General features: G+C 47.5%; 1 long non-coding RNA gene across 1 annotated transcript in view; it reads left to right on the top strand.

Moving 5' to 3' along the window:
• Window positions 1-20,323, top strand: part of LOC147005743 (uncharacterized) — a 152,885-nt gene that overhangs the window by 90,948 nt on the left and 41,614 nt on the right. The gene's annotated exons all lie outside the window — the stretch shown is intronic.

Genomic DNA, 20,323 nt, shown 5'->3' with positions numbered 1-20,323 from the left:
CTCTGCCTCTGCCTCCCAAGTGCTGGGATTAAAGGCATGCGCCACCACCACCCGGCTTGGCTGAACCTTTTTAATTGCACCCTCCCCATTGGTCTAGCCTCGGCCAGTCTTGGCTGTTCAGCTTCAACAGTGGTCTCCAAGGCTAGACCTTAGCCACATCCCTTTTTTTTTGTCGGCCTCTGTGGTAGGGGCTTCATGGAGAGAGGAGCAGAGGGTTCAGATACTCCCAGGGATGGTAAGTTCGGTTAGTGTCTGCTAAAATCAATCCAGCATCCTTCCAAATGCCACCCGGGCTGTGGCTTAATTCAGAACAAGCAAGCACTTAACGGTGTATATGAGCGACTTCTACCATATGAAGTATAAATGTGACCTCACAGAATAGAAAGGTGGTCTATCCATGTTCCCTGTCCTCTTAACCACAATGAAGAGTTAGTCCCTGACTGCAAAGGACAATCCCAGCTCCAACCTTCACCTCTGAAAGCACTACCTTGGGTCTTCAGAGAAGAGTCATTCTGGATAGCAACTGGCCTACCCTGGGCCTTGGGCCAAGTATCTCTGAGCCTCAGTGTTCTCACCTGTCAAATGAGGCTGGGAATAGCTCATTCCCTGGCAACGTGGGACACACCTTGAGGCTCATGTCAAATTCTCATGAGTGCCCAGGACACAGCCAAGTCCTGCAAATGGCAGATACGGTTGTCACCTGTGTTGCCCTGGGCTTCCCAGAAGCGGAGCCCAAGACAGAGAGTGCATTATGTATTTGAAAGATGGTCCCAGGAAGTATGGAAGAGGGTGGGGAGCCAGAGGAACAAGCGAGGGCCAGTATAAAGCGCATGAGTATGCCTCCACAGTGACTGCGGCTCAAGCCCACGAGGAAACTGAGCCCACAGAGCACACTCAGCAGACCCCTACCCCACACACTGCAAGAGTCTGTGTCCCTTTCATTGTCACTAGGACCAAGTAAGTGACAGAACTGCTTAAAATGGAGGAAATGTTTGGTTTGGCTTATGATCACAGTCGCGCTGAGCAGTTCAAGTCTTGGGGCCCAGACATGGAGTCGAGGAGAAAACTGGTTTTCAGTTCGCTCCCTATTGTCGTGATAAACTACCATGACTAACGGTAACGGGGAGAAGGGAGTTTATTTGGCTCTCATGTTCTGATCACAGTCCACCATGAAGAGAAGTCAGAGCAGAAGCCTAAGTTAAGAACTAGGAAGCAGGAACCAAAGCGGAGACCAGGGAAAGAGCTCTGCTTACTGGCTTGCTCCGCATAGCTTGCTGAGCTAATTTCTTTCTTTCTTCTTTTTAAGATTTATTTATTTTATGTATGTGAGTACACTGCAGCTGTCAGACACACCAGAAGAGGGCACCAGATCCCACTACAGATGGTTGTGAGCCACCATGTAGTTGCTGGGAATTGAACTCAGGACCTTTGGAAGAGTAGCCTTAACCTTGGATCCATCCCTCCAGCCCTGGGCTAATTTCTATTCATCCCAGCATCACCTGCCCAGGCTTGGGACAACCCACCTCAGTCATCCATCAAGAAAATGCCCCACAGACTAGTCTAGTGGAGACGCTTCCTCAGTGGGACTCCAGCTTGTGTCAAGTTGACAAAAGACAAGACATAAAACCCTAACCAACACTCAGTTCATTTTTGTGTTCTCTCCCTTTTTCCCCATCATGGCTCCCAGCACATGGGATTGCCCATACCCAGTGGTGGTCTCCCAGCTCAGTCAGTGCTCTGTGGAAACACCCTCATCAATCCCCTAGGTGATTCTAAATCCCATTGACTTGATGTTAAGAATTAACCATCACAGAAGTGGTACCTGCCTATATTCACCTCTCAGTATTCCTGGAGGATGGTTTCCAGGGATGCCCCTTCCCATGGGTACCAAACTCTGCAGCTGTGCAGATTTCATATATGAAAAAGCATAGGGTTTTCATATGATCTACATACATCATCCCATATTCTTAAAACCATCTCTAGATTGTTTATATTCAGTACAAGGCAAACACCATTGGCAATAGCCATACTGTATTGATGTTCTCAATCATAAATCAGTTAAAACCATGAGCATGGAGCCCTTAGATACAGAAGTCCGGCCATGTTTGGGGAAGCCCTTGACCAGGCCATCAAAGTAATTCTTGGATCCTGGGAGGTCATTTTTGAGCCCTTGGGATATTCCGCCTGATAAGAGTCTCTGTTAACGTGTGAGGACTGGACTGTGTGGTGGGAACTGACAGTGGAGTGATGGGGACTTTTGATCACATGGTAGGAGCTCACCCTCTGCAAGCATTGAGGACTAAGCCCATGCACTAAAGGCATGAGCCACTGCCTGGCTGCATTCACTTTTCCGTTTGTCTTTTGCCCAGGCTAGTCTACAGCTCCCAGGAATATCACTGATCCTCCTGCCTCGGCCTCCTAAAATACTACAGTTACAGACATGAGCCACCACACATGGGTCTAAAAAAAAATTAAGCCTTCAACCTTTCTTCAACCAAGTAGCAAGAGGTCAAAAGCCAAGTGTCCCCCGAGGAAATGGAGACCAGAGAAGTCTACAGCCAACCTTCATCCCATAGAGGATGTTGGTAACTGATTGGCTGGAGCTGTGATGAGCTACAGAACAGAGAGAATTTGCATCAACAGGGTTTCTAGTGCTCTTCAGAAGGGACTATAACTTAGTTGTGGGTAGGGTCCAACCTGGTGCACCTGCCTTGAAAACAGAGTTCTCTCTGTGTGCCCATACATTCTTCACTGTTAATGAGAAGCATCTGAACTCTGGAGAGAGAACTCAAATCCTTCAGAGAAACCCCTCCAACACAAGTCTTCCCACGATAACAACAGCCACAGGTTAGGTCTGGAGCTTGGTTGGTAGAACACCTACCTGTCTAGCATGCCTGAAACTTTCAGCTTAATCTCCAGCACCACATAAAACTGGACATGGTCAGGGATGCCTATAATCCCAGCCCACGGGAGGTTGAGATGGGGGTTGGAGGTTCTAGATAACCCTTAGCTACATAGGGAGTTTGAGTCCAGCCTAGATGGAGTCCGGTCAAAACAAAACAAAGACTCCATCTTCCCTAAGCTGTGCCCAGACTCCCTCCACTGTCTTCTCTCCTGCCACCTCCCAGAAGCCCTCCTCGGCCTGCTATGTGCACTTCTCTGAGACAAGCTTTGGCCCTCTTCTTCTCTGCCTTCTCCCAAAGGGGGCCAGCCAGTAAGACTCCAAAGCTGTCTGTCTTAGTTAGCTTTCTGTTGTTGGAATGAACACCATAACCAAAAGCAACCTAAGGAGAAAAGGGTTTATTTTAGCTTACAGGGGAACCAAGGCAGGGACTGAGGGCAGGAGTGCAAAGCAGAGACCACGGGGAAATGCTGCTCAATAGTTTGCTCCCAGGCTTCCTTCCAGCGATCCTTGTTACATAGCCTGGACTGTTTGTTTCAGACTAATTTTGCCCGCATTGGGCTGGGCCCCCCTCCACCAACTGGCAATCAAGGAAATTCCCCCATAGATATGATCACAGGCCAATCTGATGGAAGCAATCCCTCATTCCAGACATGTCAACTTGCTAACCAAAGTTAGACGTCACACCTTTCCAGATCCAGTTTCTGGCCCGGCAGAAGGGATATCCTTGAGTTGTTCAGCTGTCCCCTGACCGTGGCTCTGCCATCTCATTTGGTCACTGCATTTGGAAGGCTGCACATGGCTAGTGTGTTGGGAGGGTAAAGGCATTGAGGGTTCCTGTGGGAGCCCAGAGCATCCATCCCGTGCAGCATGCCCACCTGGGCCTGCCTCCCCCTGGCCCTCTGAGAAATGGAGGTAGTAAAACACAGCAGAACAGATGGCTGCCTTATGAGCCAGAAGAAAATAACTTCCCACCAGGGGCCCCTGAAAAATCCAAGGCCCCCCATCTCTGGTTTCCTTTGAGAAGGTATGCCTCATCTTGAGTGATCTCGTGGGGCTATGAGCATCGCCTCTGTCTGCAGCAGAAATGCCAGGTACGGATGGGCTGCTGCAGAAGGATGCTCTCACCTGCTCAGCTCTGAAGCACCCACATCCCCCAGACCCAATCAAAGCTGGCTTTCTTTCAATGCCTCCCCTGCCCCCGCAGACTTCCTAGGGAAATCAGAGTTCTGAAAGCCACCTGCTAAGAGCCAATACAAAACAATCGTTAAGAAAAAGGCTCCTGATATAGCTGTCTCTTGTGAGACTATGCCGGGGCCTAGCAAACACAGAAGTGGATGCTCACAGTCAGCTATTGGATGGATTACAGGGCTTCCAATGGAGGAGCTAGAGAAAGTACCCAAGGAGCTAAAGGGAACTGCAACCCTATAGGTGGAACAACAATATGAACTAACCAGTACCCCGGAGCTCTTGTCTCTAGCTGCATATGTATCAGAAGATGGCCTGGTCGGCCATCAGTGGAAAGAGAGGCCCATTGGTCGTGCAAACTTTATATGCCCCAGTACAGGGGAATGCCAGGGCCAAAAAGTGGGAGTGGGGGGAGGGTATGGGGGACTTTGGGGATAGCATTGGAAATGTAAATGAGGAAAATACCTAATAAAAATATTTTAAAAGGAAAAAAAAAGAAAAAGGCTCCAACAAACAGAAAGGATACAGGGTGACTGGTAGTCCAGCCATTGCCGGGGGGGGGGGGGGGGGGAAGCTACCCTAAAGAGTTACCAGCCTGGACAGCTTAAGAGATAAGCAAATATTCTTCACAGTTGGAAATGATGGCAGACAAGATTAAGGTGCTGACAGATCCGGCACCCCGTGCGGGTGTCTGTCTGGTTGAAAGTTGGCTCTCGTTTCGTTGCACCCTTACATGATAGAAAGCAAAGAGGCAGAGAGTCGGTCTCTATCTCGTCTTGTAAGGGCACTAACCCCATGGTGAGGGCCCCACCCTCCTGACCTACTTATCTTGCAAAGGCCCCATCTTAAGAAACCATACACATATGAATTGGGAGTGCAGATATTCTTATACCTCTCCCCTTCACACTGACCTTCCTTCATCCCTCTTACCTCCTGTTTGTCAGCCCCATGTTGACACCCATAGCATCGTACACCATCATTTGGACTTCATTATACCAGCAGAAATATACTGTGGGGAAGCAGAGGGTGTGATGTTTATGAACAAGGATGGGTACCGCAGACCCACCAGAATTGGCAAAGCCTTCCTCTGGTCTATGTGGGAATGTTAGCAGATTATACAGAAGTCATGGTGGCAGCTTCCTCTTTCAAGATGTTTACAGCTCCAGTGTGCTCCCCTACAGAGACTAACCACCAAGACTAGTCAACCCCTCCTTCTCTGCTGGACATACATAGTAGATACTCTGAGATTCTGGGTTCTTGTATAGTTGATGCTGCTCCATCAGAGTCAGCATGGCCCATCCAACCCCAGCCTTTCCGTGCATGTGTCCATATGTCTGTCCTCTCTTCTTTCCTTCATTACCCCATTCAGGTTTCCAGAATCAAGCCATGCTGCATGGACCAATAAAGCACCGATACAGTTAGGCTCTGAGATTGGAACTTGTCTCATTCACAAGTGTTGGCTTTAGTTAATACAAAATATAGAAAAGGATGGACGGAGACTTGGAGGCAAGAGCATTAAGGTACGGGAAGCAAATGGGAGTTTTTTGCTATCACAAACACCCGAGGTGCTCAGAGCTCTCCAAACTGCAGTGTTTGTTAACCCTTCATTTCCCTCAGGAAGAAAGCAGGCATCTACAACCAAATAACCTCTCCTAGTTCACAATTCCAGTAATGTTTGTCATTACCGTTGCAGTTCGTTTGACAGCTAATGGAGGTGCAGGACTGGGAATTGCTGTTTAAGTGCTTTGCCATCTCTTTCTCCTGTGTTTTATGTCTACATCCTAAATAGATTATAATTGCCTTGAGGGCAGGAAGCAGGCATTTCTGCGTCTTCTGTGATTCAGGGCAGGGCTGGTTGGGCCCTTCATGTGTACTGTTGATTTGAGTCTCCTCATTTAGTCCAACGCTCCAATCCTCCTGTGGTACAAAGCTGCCCTGGGCCACGATCCTCCCATTTATTGCCAGCTGTAAGTGATCTCTAATGCGCACACTGCACATGCTCAGCTGCCCCTGTCTTCCCTACAGACCACTCCTGTTCAGAGCACAGACACCACCGTAAAAGGATTAGCCACTTTGAGCTCACTCTTTCAGAGGCTCTGAACTGTCTGGGGACTTCAGGAGAGAATTGGAAGGTCTACAGGCTAGGAAATGTCAAGTTCAGAGGTGGGAGCCCAAGACCAAAGGCAATAAGAATGGACCTTTCGGGGGGAGGGTATGGGGGACTTTTGGGATAGCATTGGAAATGTAAATGAGGAAAATACCTAATAAAAGATATATATAAAGAATGGACCTTTCAGAGGGTGACCCTGAACCAAAGCGACCGGAGGCCTGGAAGGTGGGCAGATCTTTATCATTACTGGCTTATTGGTGGGTTTCCGTGACAGCGTCCCATTTCAGAAAAGCCTGGGCATGGCTTAGACAAACACACACACACACACACACACACACGAGCAGCAAAGACTAAATGGAAAAACTCCCTGTCGGCCACAGTCTTTCGTGAGTTACAGTTACTTACTGATACAAGTTGATCTGTGATGCCCATCCCCAAAGATATGCTGAGGGCTCAGTCCCCAGAATCCCCAGTGTGTGATCCATTCCAGGAGTGTGATCCAATTTTTGGAGTGTGACCCGTTTTTGTTTTTGTTTTTGTTTTTGTTGGTCTTGAGAGAGGTTCCTAAACTATAATGGAGTTTTTAGTATAGGCCCTAATCTAACCAGACTGGGACCACTTAGAGGCACATACAAACAGGTGAGTTGGACACAACTGTAAGACAATGAAGGCTTCAGTCCCAGAAACCAGGAGACAGTCATCTTTGAAAGTACATGACCTATGGACACCTAGATTTCTAAGTTCTGGCCTTCAGAACTCTGTGACAATGTACGCCCTGTAGGCTGAGATTTTTCAAACCCTACTTTAATGAGGATTCTCAAATGCTTTGACCCCCAAATCTAGCTCACCATCCAAAGGTAGAGGAGAAAAGATGATAAATAGGACAAGGGGATGTGGACCTGTTTAGATGTAGTTCTTTGAGGCAATTCCAGTCTCCGTGGTCAAGAGACCAGCAGTAGTATCAGGGTAGCAAACACTAGTCAGCAGAAACAGCACGATCCTGCAGAAACAGCGCGATCCTGCAGAAACAGCAGCCAGGCCTCTGCTGGATTGTCACAAGCCGGTGGGAGCAACCAGAACCAACCAGCAGGAATACCAGGAGAGGTTTTCTATCCTGCCCTCTCTCAACAAACTGAACATCAATAAAGAATCAGATCCAAGAAGCACAGCACAGCCAACAATGTAAGCCCCCTGCACCCCTCTCCCATCACTGTCTATTGAGACCTACTTATACAAGAAGCATCGCACAGCCAGCAATGTAAGCCCCCTGCACCCCTCTCCCCATCACTGTCTATTGAGACCTGCTTATACACTCCCCAAAACATCACGTGTCCTCTCTATCCCCTGTTGCTTTGTTGCTTTAATCCACTTGGTGAGTGGCATCCTTACCCAGCAGCCCTAGAACATGGATGTGCTGTCCCTGCCCCTTTTCTGTACCCACAGGTGGACACAAATGACCTCACTAGAAGGGGAAGGTTCAGCTGTGATTAAATCAATGCTGTGTGTGTCAGATGTCCTCTCTAAAGCCACCTCCGGGGTGGCCGTATAGAGAGCACCCCATGGCAAGCAAAACCATCCGAAGTATTGCCAGGCTGATGGCTCCCAACTTGCCAAGCACGCTTCCTGGGAGAATGTTCTAGGTTGTTCACTTTTCCTGGGACTCTCTCTGCCCACCCACATGAGATTCATGCTCTGAGGTAGAGGTTCAGGCTGCCGCTGTTTAGTGTTCAATAGTCTGGAAAGTTCCATTTTTTTTTTGTTTTCAGTGGAAAAGTGAGTGTCCCAGATGGGTGTGGCAAAGGGACGAAGAGAGAATTCAGTCAATACGTACATTTGAGTGTACACCGGAGATCAGATGCTCTCGTGGGTGCTGATGAGGCGCTACATGCATGGGGCATGTGACCCCCGATGCCCCAGTTTTGCAAAAGTTATGTTCTAATGGGTGGGAACAGGCAATGAACACAAACATACATTTTGATAGTGTGAAGATGATAGTACAGAAAGGTTATAATCCAGCCTTGGTTTTAGTACTGAGATGGCCCCAGTGTTAGCCACTAGAAATGGCCTCCGGATACTCGCACAGGTTTTGGTCCTTCCCTTTCGGCATGCTCCCCTGCTCTGGTGTTGCCCAGTAGGATTTGATCATAGTACTTAGACATAGGAAGGGGTGATGCTGAACCCATCTAGCCTTGGTTTGACTGTGCTGGCCCCACTGACGTGGACAGTCATGTGACTCCTGGAAAGAATTCTAGAAGTTGAAGGGATCCCCGTGGAAGACAGTGTCACTAGCTGATCTGTGATTTTCCAGGTAGAAGCTCTGGCCTCACCCCTCTGCCCACCTCCACCCTGCACCTCAGAATGGGACTGTGATTGGAGACTTATAGCCTTTGGGAATCTGACTGAATTAAAATCCAGCAATCGGGGCATCTGGTCCAATCTCACCAAGAAGGAGTAGAAGAAATACAGGTGAGCAGAGACACCCGGGTGCTTACGCCCAGAGAGACAACAGCATGAGGCCAAGGAGTGCGACCTCTGAAGAATGGGTGCCTTCCAAGGCCTCCATCTCTGCTTCTAGTCACCAGTAACCCAGCCTGTGGCAATCTGCCATGGCTGCCCTGGAGACCCTGTAAAGAGGGCCTCTGCATTTTGCTCTGTCTGTTCTTTTTTTTTTTTTTTTTTGACAGATCTTTTTTTTTTTTTTTAAGATTTATTTATTTATTATATGTAAGTATACTGTAGCTGTCTTCAGACACTCCAGAAGAGGGCGCCAGATCTCGTTACGGATGGTTGTGAGCCACCATGTGGTTGCTGGGATTTGAACTCTGGACCTTCGGAAGAGCAGTCGGGTGCTCTTACCCACTGAGCCATCTCACCAGCCCCTGTCTGTTCTTTTTATTTGACTTCTATCTCCAGTAAATATGCACCCATGCATTATTTATGCAATTAAAATGCATATTAACTGTCTTGTGCTTATTCTTCTGTCCTACATGTTAATTGGGCTTCCTCTGAGTATATTGTTTTGGCCCTCCTTAGGCTGCCTCCTGGCGCCCTCTAGAGGCTGTGGCCCAGAACGCAGCTCTTCAGTTAATCTTATTTATTTCAGTGAAGGACCGGGATTCATTCGTTTCTTCCTGTTTTCAATCCGTCTTTTCTCACATCTATTTTGCTGCTCTCTTTATGTCTTTATGAGTTGAATTCATCTTTTATTCATCTGTTTTCTTCTTTTTCAGAAATGACATTTTCCTTTCAATTCAATCTTAGCTGAATCGCATCACTTTAAGAAAAAAGATTTTTTTTTTTGTTTTGTTTTTGTTTTTCGAGACAGGGTTTCTCTGTGTAGCCCTGGCTGTCCTGGCACTCACTTTGTAGACCAGGCTGGCCTCGAACTCAGAAATCCGCCTGCCTCTGCCTCCTGAGTGCTGGGATTAAAGGCGTGCGCCACCACGCCCGGCTAAAGATTTATTTTTATTTTATGTGTATGAGTGTTTGTCTGAATCTATGTCTATGCACACATGCATGCCTGGTGTCTGCAGAGGACAAAAGAACATGTCGGGTTTCCTGGAACTGGAGTTATAGATAGTTATGGGCTGCCAAGTGGGTCCTCTACAAGAGCAGCCAGTGCTCTTAACCCCTGAGCCATCTCTCCAGCCCTTGGATCTCATCATTTTTGATGCAATGTGTTTTTGGTTTGTTCCTTTTTTTCTCATTTGATTTTGAACTTGCAATTTTGACTTCCCGTTGCTCTCACATGGAACTGAAGAGGGGGTGCCAAGTGTTTTGGGTGTTTGCTCTTTGTGTCCTTTCTACTGTTGATTTAATTGCTGGTTGACTGATTGTTAAGTAATATGGCGTCTGGTGTTTCTATCATGGGAACACACTGTGTTAGTCACTTGTCTTGTTGCTGTGACAAAACACCCTAATAAAGGTAGTGTACAGAGAGAGGGGTTTCTTTTGGCTCACAGTTTGAGGGTACAGTCATCATGGTTTAGAAGTCAGGATGCTGGGAGCTTGAGGAAGCTGGTCACATTGCATCTACAATGAAAAAAGAGATGATCGCTGGTGCTCAGCTTGCTATCTCCTTTCCATTCAGCCTGGTACCTCGGGCTATGAAGTGTTGCTCCCCACAGGAAAAGTGAGGCGTCCCAACTTAACCTAATCTAGATAACCCATCACAGCCAAACCCAGAGGTTTGTTTTCTAGATGATTCTGGACCCTGTCAAGTTGACAATGCACACCATAGATCACCGCAGCCCCAGTCTGCCTTGTAAACGCTTCTGTGTGTCTCTGTAAGGCGTGGCCACTCTGTGCAGGTCACTCGCTGTGACACTACCTTGTGCAGTGGCCTGGCTGGCTGTTCAGATCAGATCCCCAACCTGACCTGTGACTGCAGCTCACACTTAGTCCTCTGTCACCCTTGACTAAGTGTGGACTTGTTGGCTTGTTCATTCAGCTGGACTTATGCAAGAGTGATGTTGGTCATTTCGCTTCTCTCCCTCCTGTGCCCTAGGTGGCAGATAAGCTGAGGCCCACAGTACAGATAAAATCACAAGAGACAAATAAAATAAAATCAATAACAACAACTAAAAATTAAGATATAAGGCCAGGCAGTGGTGGTCCATGCCTTTCATCCTAACACTTGGAAAGTAGAGCCAGGAAGAGCTCTGTGAGTTTGAGACCAGCCTAGTCTATGAAGTAAGTTTCATCCAGGAGTGTCAGGGATATTACACAGAGAAAACCTGTTTTGGAAAAATAAAGTAACTAATTAAAATAAAATACGTTTAAGAGTTGTCTGAGGGGCTGGAGAGATGGCTCAGCGGTTAAGAGCACCGACTGCTCTTCCAAAAGGTCCTGAGTTCAATTCCCAGCACCCACATGGTGGCTCACAACCATCCGTAACTAGATCTGGCGCCCTCTTCTGGAGTGTCTGAAGACAGCTACAGTGTACTTAAATATAATCAATAAATCTTTAAAAAAAAAAAAAAAAAGAGTTGTCTGAATCACATATATGCCAAGGAGTAGTTATGCCATGCCACAGATCTGGTGTAAGGAGGTTTGTTGGGGCAAGGGAGGAGATTGGCAACCTGGAGGATGGGTAGAGGCAGCAGAGTAGACATCCAGACAGATAGGAGTGGAGCCATGAAGGCAGAGAAAAAGATGGGCACAGACAAGAACAAAAACTATAGATTGCTTTTTCCTGTCTAGAGGCAGTGACCGTCGTGTGTCACTGCTTCCCAACACATGTCCCTATCTGGAGTCTCTGACAGTGTGTATCCTGTGAAATCTCAGGTTTGTCCAGCTTTCTTCAGTCTCTCCTTCCGACTGTGGCAGCCAGGTTCTGCACAGCGGGTTCTTCCTAAAGAAGCCATCATTTCCAGAAGGCTCGGAAGTGACAGACACAGATGGTCACACAGATGAAGCCCAAAGATAGGCACCAGCCCCTCCTGCCTGGTTTCATCCAAGGGAGCTCCCACAAAGAGTTGAGCCATTGACTGACTGCCCTGGGGCCTCTCCATCCACCAGTGAGATCCAGAAATGATGACCTGCAAATGGACAAACTGCCATTGGGACTGGATCTCAAGTTCTGGGGAGTCTACAGATCGGCTACCTCTCTTGACCTCTGAGGTCTCTTCACTCAATAGATCTGATGAGATTTGTTCCCTGGGCTCCAGAAAACCAGTAAGGTCAGTGGCGGCATAAAAGAGCCCCTGCAGTTCATGGCACTGAAACTGAGCTCAGACTTCAGGCTGGGCTTAGAGACAGGAACTCACAGGCGGTTCCCTTTCTCTCCCCCTGTCCCTGAGCCCCCAGGGATGCTTCAGCCACATCCAGCCTCTTTCTGTGGTAACAGGATAATGGCAGCTGATCCAGCCTCACCTTCTTCCATTTAGGAGGTAGCATTTAGAAAATGAGGTGATGATTCGGATAAGAAACGTTGCAAAATAAATGTGTCAGAGCGAGAGGGGTGCAGGAAAGAGTTCCCCCAAATGGCTCAGTGGTGTCATGTAAGTTGTAGACTGTGGATTCGTGGAGACCTGCCAAAAGGAAAGATGTCTACCTGTCTATGGACATTTAAAATGTAAAGAGTAATTAACTGGCCAGGAGTGATAGCACAGGACTGTAATTCCAGCACTCCAGAGATAGACCTCTGTGGTGGACCCCTATGAGTTCAAGTCCAGCCTGCTCTACATAGTGAGTTCTAGGCCATAGTGAAACCTTGTCTTAAAAAACTAAAATTAAAAAAAAAAAATTAAAGACATAAACAATGTGTGATAAGGAGCAATTTTCAGTGAAAGGACTGTTGGGGATACAAATTGTAAGACTTGTGGGCCCAAGCCGAGCGTGGTGGCGCATACCTTTAATCCCAGCACTCAGGAGGCAGAGGCAGGCAGATTTCTGAGTTTGAGGCCACCCTGGTCTATAGAGTGAGTTCCAGGACAGCCAAGGCTACACAGAGAAACCCTGTCTCAAAGAAGAAGAAAAAATAAATAAATAAAAGACTTGTGGGCCCAAAGATGGCTGCTATCTAGAGAATATTAGCTATCCATCTGGACACAGAATGTTGGCTGTGTGTGTTAGGGTTGCAATTCCAGTGTGAATGTGCTAGGCTAGCAGCTACGTGGCCTGGACATGGACACCTGCACCCACAGCCCTGTCTGGCTATGCTCTCTCCCAGCATGCACTGGTCCATCTCACGCACCATTTCCCCCCAGCTGTTCCTCAAGCTCTGAGATTGGCGTAAGTGTTCCCAGGGCAACAGCAATGCATGAGTTCTCCAATACAATGCTCAGAGAAAGCCAGACACAAAGGACCTCCTGCTGTGCGCTGCCATTTATGTAACTTTCAAAAATAGTCAACGCAGTCTATGCAGTCTGAAGTTGGGACACAGTTTCCTTAGAGCGACGACTGAGCAGACAATAAGGAGAACTTACAGGATGCAAGTCAATCGCATTTCCGGATCCCAGCAGCTATAACCGGAGCCCACCTTATGAAAAGGTTTAGCAGGCTGGAGAGATGGCTCAGAGGTTAAGAGCACTGACTGCTCTTCCAGAGGTCCTGAGTTCAATTCCAAGCATGGTGGCCCACATGGTGGCCCACAACCATCTATAATGCATATAATTCCCTTTTCTGGTGTGTCTAAAGGCAGCTACACTGTACTCATATACATAAAAAGGGAATAAATATATCTTTTTTGTTTGTTTGTTTGTTTTCTAGACAGGGTTTTTCTGTGTAGCCCTGGCTGTCCTGGAACTCACTTTGTAGACCAGGCTGGCCTTGACTCAGAAATCCACCTGCCTCTGCCTCCCAAGTGCTGGGATTAAAGGCGTGTGCGACCACCACCCAGTGAATAAATATATCTTTAAAAAATAAAATAAATTGTTTAGCACTGTACTGCCTAGAGCGTGCATTGTGTGGCATAGTCCAGCCAGGATCTCCCGTCTGGTCTCCAGGCTGGCTTCTCGTCATTCACTCACATTTGAGCTTAGTTGTGAGTTGGTTGGCCTTTAATTCTAGTGCTGGGAAGGCAGAGGGATGTGGATTATTGTGAGATGGGGGCTAACCTGGTGTACATAGTAAGAAAGACCCTATCTCAAACACATAAAAATCTTTATTATTGGTGTGCGTGCATGCCTCTGTGTGTGTGTGTGTGTGTGTGTGTGTGTGTGTGTGTTTATGCACATGTTCCAGAGATTGAACACAAGTTGTCAGGTTGTATGGTAGTCCTTTCTCCTGTTGATCCATCTCATCCCTCCCCCGATTTTTGCATGTTTGCCTGTGTTCAAATGTACATGGGTGCATGTGTGTGCACCAAGACCAGACATTACCCTGAGATGTCACTCCTGAGGAGGCTTCTCCCTAGGTTTTTCTTTTTTAAAGACAGAGTTCTTTTACTGGGGCTAAGGCTGATTCTAGGCCAGGCCGGGAGCCCCAGGAAGCTGCCTGTCTCTGACTCCCTGGCAGCGACATTGCATCTCTATGCCTGGAACTTTACAGGGGCTCCGGGGCTCAAACTCAGTAACTCATGCTTGCACGTCAAGCCCTTTACCAGCAATGTCATTTCCCCAGAGCTGATCCACACATTTTTAAAGTTCTCCTGCCCTTACATATCGCTAATCTTTTGGGTTTTGTTCAATTCAAGCTTTTTAAAACCATACCTAAAAAGAAAATTGTGCATATTTGGGGGAGGGCATGAAATGTTTTGATACATACGTTATGAAGTGTTTAATCAGGGTAGACATGTTGTGTGTGTGCTGACTGGTTTTGTATCAACTTGACACAAGCTAAAGTCATTTGTGAGGAGAGAGCCTCAATTGAGAAAATGTCTCTGTAAGATTGGGCTATAGGTGTGCCTATAGAGCATTTTCTTCTCTTTTCTTTTCTTTTTAAAGATTTACTTATTATTATATCTAAGTACTCTGTAGCTATCTTCAGACACATCAGAAGAGGGCATCAGATCTCATTACGGATGGTTGTGAGCCACCATGTGGTTGCTGGGATTTGAACTCAGGACCTTCGGTGCAGTCGGTGCTCTTAACCACTCAGCCATCTCTCCAGCCCTAGAGCATTTTCTTAATTAATGATTGGTGGGGAGGGTTTAGCCTGTTGTGGGGTCATTCCTGGACTGGTGGTTCTGGATTCTATAGGAAAGCAGGTTGAGCAAGCCATGAGAAGCAAGCCAGTAAACAGCACCCCTCCATGGCCTCTGCATCAGCTCCTGTCTCCAGTTCCTGATCTATTTGAGTTCCTGTCCTGACTTCTTTTGATGATGAACAGTGATGTGGAAGTGTACGCCAAGCAAAGCCCTTCCTCCCCAAGTTGTTTTTGGTCATGGTGTTTATCACTGCACTGGTGACTCTAAAACAACATGTCTACCTCCTCAAACACCCCTCACTTCTTTATGGGGGAAAAATTCTGAATAATTCTGTAATATTGAAACACTCATTAGTGTAATCCACAGCCTTCCACCTGTGTAAGAGTCTAGGTGTGCTTTTATATGTGTTAGAACTTCTATGTGGAGTTTAAGAAGTATTAGGCTAAAGACTACTGAGATGTAGTTTTTTATTCTTATTTTTCCACCTGCCCCTTAAGGAAGCCAAAGTGCATCCATGATAAAGGGAGATTTTATGTTTGGGGGCAGCTTTATGTTCACTGGCTGAAGAGCTTCCAGGAATAATCAACTGGGAACAATCAGCCCCTGCTGATAACCGAGTCATCAACGGGGAGTTATACTCAACCTTAGGGAACCAAGCCACTCACGGGACGCATCACAGTCAAGATGGGAATTTGCTTTCTTCTCTCTCAAGGAGGAGTCTGAAGAAAGGCAGTCCAAGGAAGAAAGGACCAGGACAGTGGGACAACAGGAGCTCACTCTCCTAGCGTGCCTGCCCACCATCCTGAAAATGACTGCAGCTTCCGTGACCATGTTCCAAGCAGAAGAGAGAGAAGAAAGCCAGCCCAAACACAAGATCCTTTAAGGTTGCTGTTTGTTTTGTTTCCCTTCCCAGAAGTCCAACCACGCCTGGCTAAGGAAGGTGTACTTACTCAGCAGCCTGCCTCAGCTCTGTCAGCCCCCACCCCCACCCCCCGCCCGCCAACCCCCGTGGTGCGGCCCTGCAGCGAACAGCAACCAGCAGCAAAAAGAAGCCAGCCTCTTGTCCTAGCATGCACACATTGGAACTACTGTTAGCTCCCAGTGATGCAATAACATTTAGGGGCAAATTCAAGAGAGAGTCTAGCAAGTTCCACCAGCACAGACCACAGTGACGCTTCCCTATCCAGTGACCCACAGGAATGCCACCACCCTTCTCCCATCCCCAGCAAAGTCTGCCTCTCAGCCCTCATAAGAAAATCCCAGGATCCAGTGACATCTCAGCTGTAACAGAGGGGAGATGGCTCAGTGGGCAAACATGACAACCTAAGTTCAGATTGCCAGAACCCTTGTTTAGAAGACCAGTATGGACGTGCACACCTGTGACCCTAGCACTGAGAAGTCAAAGACAGGCAGATCCCCAGAACAGCAGCCTCTCCTCATGTTATCTTCTGAGCTCTTTTCTCTTACTAGTCATCACTCATTATTCCAATCCCCATTATAAGTCTGTCTGTCTGTCTCTCTGTCTGTCTGTCTCTCCCTCTGTCTTAGTCAGGGTTTCTATTCTTGCACAAACATCATGACCAAGAAGCAAGTTGGAGAGGAAAGGGTTTATTCGGCTTACACTTCCATACTGCTGTTCATCACCAAAGGAAGTCAGGACTGGAACTCAAGCAGGTCAGAAAGCAGGAGCTGATGCAGAGGCCAAGGAGGGATGTTCTTTACTAGCTTGCTTCCCCTGGCTTGCTCAGCCTGCTCTCTTATAGAACCAAGACTACCAGCCCAGAGATGGTCCCACCCACAAGGGGCCTTTCCCCCTTATCACTAATTGAGAAAATGCCTTACAGTTGGATCTCATGGAGGCATTTCCTCAACTGAAGCTCCTTTCTCTGTGATAACTCCAGCTGTGTCAACTTGACACACAAAACCAGCCAGTACACCCACCATGTGTGTATCTGAGCTCTCTCTGCTTACTATATCATTCATTATCCCATTATAAGTAAAATTCACTCTCTCCCTCTCTTTCTCCATGCCCCCCTATGTGTGTGTGTGTGAGAGAGAGAGAGAGGGAGAGGGAGAGGGAGAGGGAGAGGGAGAGGGAGAGGGAGAGGGAGAGGGAGAGGGAGAGGGAGAGGGAGAGGGAGAGGGAGAGGGAGAGGGAGAGGGAGAGGGAGAGGGAGAGGGAGAGGGAGAGGGAGAGGGAGAGGGATACCCAAGCAACTTCCTGCTGCAGAGATGGCAACTGTGTGACCCTGGGCAGATTACTTTCTCTCTGAAGCCCTCTCTGAAGGGCATCTTCTCAGGAGCCCTTCAAAGGAGTCTCAGCTTAAATGATCACTGCCTGGAAAACATGCCACAGCAGCTGGTTTGCCACAAGTCCCCAGTAAATGCCAACCAGTACATTAGGATGTACCCTGGGTGGCTTGCTCCATGGAATACCAGAGAAGGGTCCCACTTCGGGGAGTGGATCAGCTCTAGCTTACGAACCCCAGGTCAGTTCTGAATCTCATGTTATCTGAATCTCAAGGCATCCACAGAAGTCACTTTGAAGGGACCAGAGATGGATGATGTAAATTCCCTTTCTAGGGAAGCAACAGGAGGAAATGGATTGCCTTGGAGCCCGGGCTCCAGGCAGACTTTCCCCAGAAGCTCAATGGGTTGCTTTCCAGACCTGTGGAGCTGCGTCAGAAATGTGGGCTGCAGAGCCACCTGCTGGCGGTGCTTGGAATGTCCCGGCTGGAAGAAAATGGAAAAGTTTTGGTTGATAATTAGCCTGGAGTTCCCCAGGCTACTTGCAGAGGTTCTGAGGGAGGCTTATGGTTCAGGTGGTCCAGTGTCCCCCCTCTCTTCCCATTCTGGGCCCTATTTTAAAGTCGTCAACAACAACAACAACAACAACAACAACAAAAACATGCAGAAAAATGTGACCCTTGTCGGGCGTGGTGGCATACACCTTTAATCCCAGCACTCGGGAGGCAGAGGCAGGCGGACTTCTGAGTTCGAGGCCAGCCTGGTCTACAAAGTGAGTTCCAGGACAGCCAGGGCTGTACAGAGAAACCCTGTCTCGAAGAAAAAACAAAACAAAACAAAACAAAACAACAACAAAAAAAAAAAAAGAAAGAAAGAAAGAAAAATGTGACCCCCTGGTAGTTGGATGCTTTGTCCCAACACCTGAGATTCATAACTTTGAAAAGAAAATGTTCACGTCACAAGATACATGAGAAAGGCTGAGGGCTCAGGGTGACTCTGGGAGATTAAAGAAGTGGGACAAACAAAGGCACTGTGTCCTCAGATGTCTTCTTTATATTAAAAAAGACCTTTCCCGGGGCCTAGCAAACACAGAAGTGGATGATCACAGTCAGCTATTGGATGGATCACACGGCCCCCAATGGAGGAGCTAGAGAAAGTACCCAAAGAGCTAAAGGGAACTGCAACCCTATAGGTGGAACAACATGATGAACTAACCAGTACCCCGGAGCTCTTGTCTCTAGCTGCATATGTATCAAAAGATGGCCTAGTCGGCCATCACTGCAAAGAGAGGCCCATTGGACTTGCAAACTTTATATGCCCCAGTACAGGGGAACCCCAGGGCCAAAAAGGGGGAGTGGGTGGGTAGGGGATTGGGGGGATGGGTATGGGGAACTTTTGGGATAGCATTGAAAATGTAAATGAGGAAAATACCTAATAAAAAAAATTTTTAAAAAAGACCTTTCATAATAAAATGTATCGCCTAAACTGGCTGGAAAAAATATATAAAATAGGATTCTGAACAGGAGGAAAATGAGCAGGAGACACCACCACCACTGTGTGTGTAATATGTAGGTGTGGAGGGTGAGAGTGGAGCTCGGGTCCTGCCCCTACACACAGCTGCTACAACAACCCAGGGACACCCACGGGGGACACCAGAGGGGGAGTCCCCCAAGATGCAGGGATGGGTCTCTAGCCAGGAATGGGAGGCACCCCACTGTCCACACACACCCAATCCCATCTAAACCGGGAACGGAGGATTCCCAAAAGGTTCCAAGCAAATAATTGGGAATGATAATGACACACACAAAGCCCCTCAATGCTTCAGACACCATTAGCTCAGGTCGTCTTGGAGGGAGCAGATTAACAGAGCTGTAAACCAGATTCTCAAGGCCTATGGTGGCCATGATTATTTTATTATTATAGCTATAAAAACCGCTGATTGTTTTGGGCACTGATTTTTTTTTAATCTTTTAATTATCTTTAAAAATAGCTTTGTATTTTTAGGGAAAAAAATTAGAGTTTAAGTAGTTCCCATATGCCTTTCTCATAGAGGATATCATGAGACAATCAGCATAAAAATCTGACTAAGGCCCTTTGTGTAGATAACTGGACTATAATTTCATGGTGTCAACCATCATACGGTGACTAGATAGGAGAATGCCTTTGCTGATCAGAGAGATGTGCTGAAATATTGGAGGGTAAAAAGCCAGTGGTCTGTATTTGACTTGCAAATATATATATATATATATATATATATATATATATATATATATATATATATATATATATACCCGTGCACATTTCTACATATGTTTATTTTGAGATCGGGTCTCATGTAGCCCAGGCTGGCCTCAAACTCCTTACTGTCCTGCCTCCAACTCCTGAGTGCTGGAATTACAGGTGGGCATCCCCACTCCCAGTTTATGAGATACTTGGGGGGAGAGGGGCAGGGCTCTATGCACATGAGGCAAGCGCTCTACCCACTGAGCTACATGCCCACCCCTCCCTAGGCTGTCACGACCCTTTGTATAATCCCTGTACAGGATTTTTTTTTTTTTGTACTAGTCTTCACAACTTTTCAAAAAGTCTGAAACTAGGTGAGATGACAAGCTAATCCGCACCCCTCCCCTGACCCAAATCAAATAAATGGTGCTCTAACGCCATTCTGGGTTCTGCCGCTCAAGCAGTAACAGCTTCCATTTCCTGGAGCCCTTTATAGGTGCCAGGCAGGTGGGAATTGCTTTTTCAGGTCTATGTCCTTGAATCCTTGGCAAGTCTGTGGAGGAGGCGCTGTGGCTGCCCTTCATTTCCAGGTAAGAGAGCCTTTAGTCTGGTGATCTCTGGTGGGGCGGGGGTAGGGGTCGTCCAAGGTCACTCTGCCAGTGAGGGATGGGATTGGAACCGGCTCTTCAAATCCAGAGAATAAAACATCCATGAGGTTGGAGCCATAGACAGACCAGGGTCCTTGGCCATGGCTGTCGGCTGGATCTGCAGTCTCCTCACAATAAGCTCATGTGACATGCTCTGCTCACTGTCCCCATGTGGCCTTCCCCCACCTCCTCTTCTGGGACAGCCTGTCTTTCCTCCAAGCCCACCACAGAGGGGAGACCTTCTCTCTCCACCACACCAGCTCCCCCCATCCCCCAGGGACTGCCCCACTTTCTGTCTCCTGCTGCAATTCTTTTAGCAAAGGCACAAGTGTGACTCCACAGCAGGCTCCAGCTCTGGACCCAGATGCTTAGATTCCAATCCTGGGTTTTCTGCTACTGGCTGTGTGATCTTGGGT

Source organism: Mus caroli, unplaced genomic scaffold, assembly GCF_978045245.1.
Source record: "Mus caroli unplaced genomic scaffold, Mus_caroli_1 scaffold_2, whole genome shotgun sequence".
Classification (NCBI taxonomy): domain Eukaryota; kingdom Metazoa; phylum Chordata; class Mammalia; order Rodentia; family Muridae; genus Mus; species Mus caroli.
The sequence above is the reverse complement of the archived record's forward strand: the minus strand, read 5'-3'. Positions and strand labels throughout refer to the sequence as shown.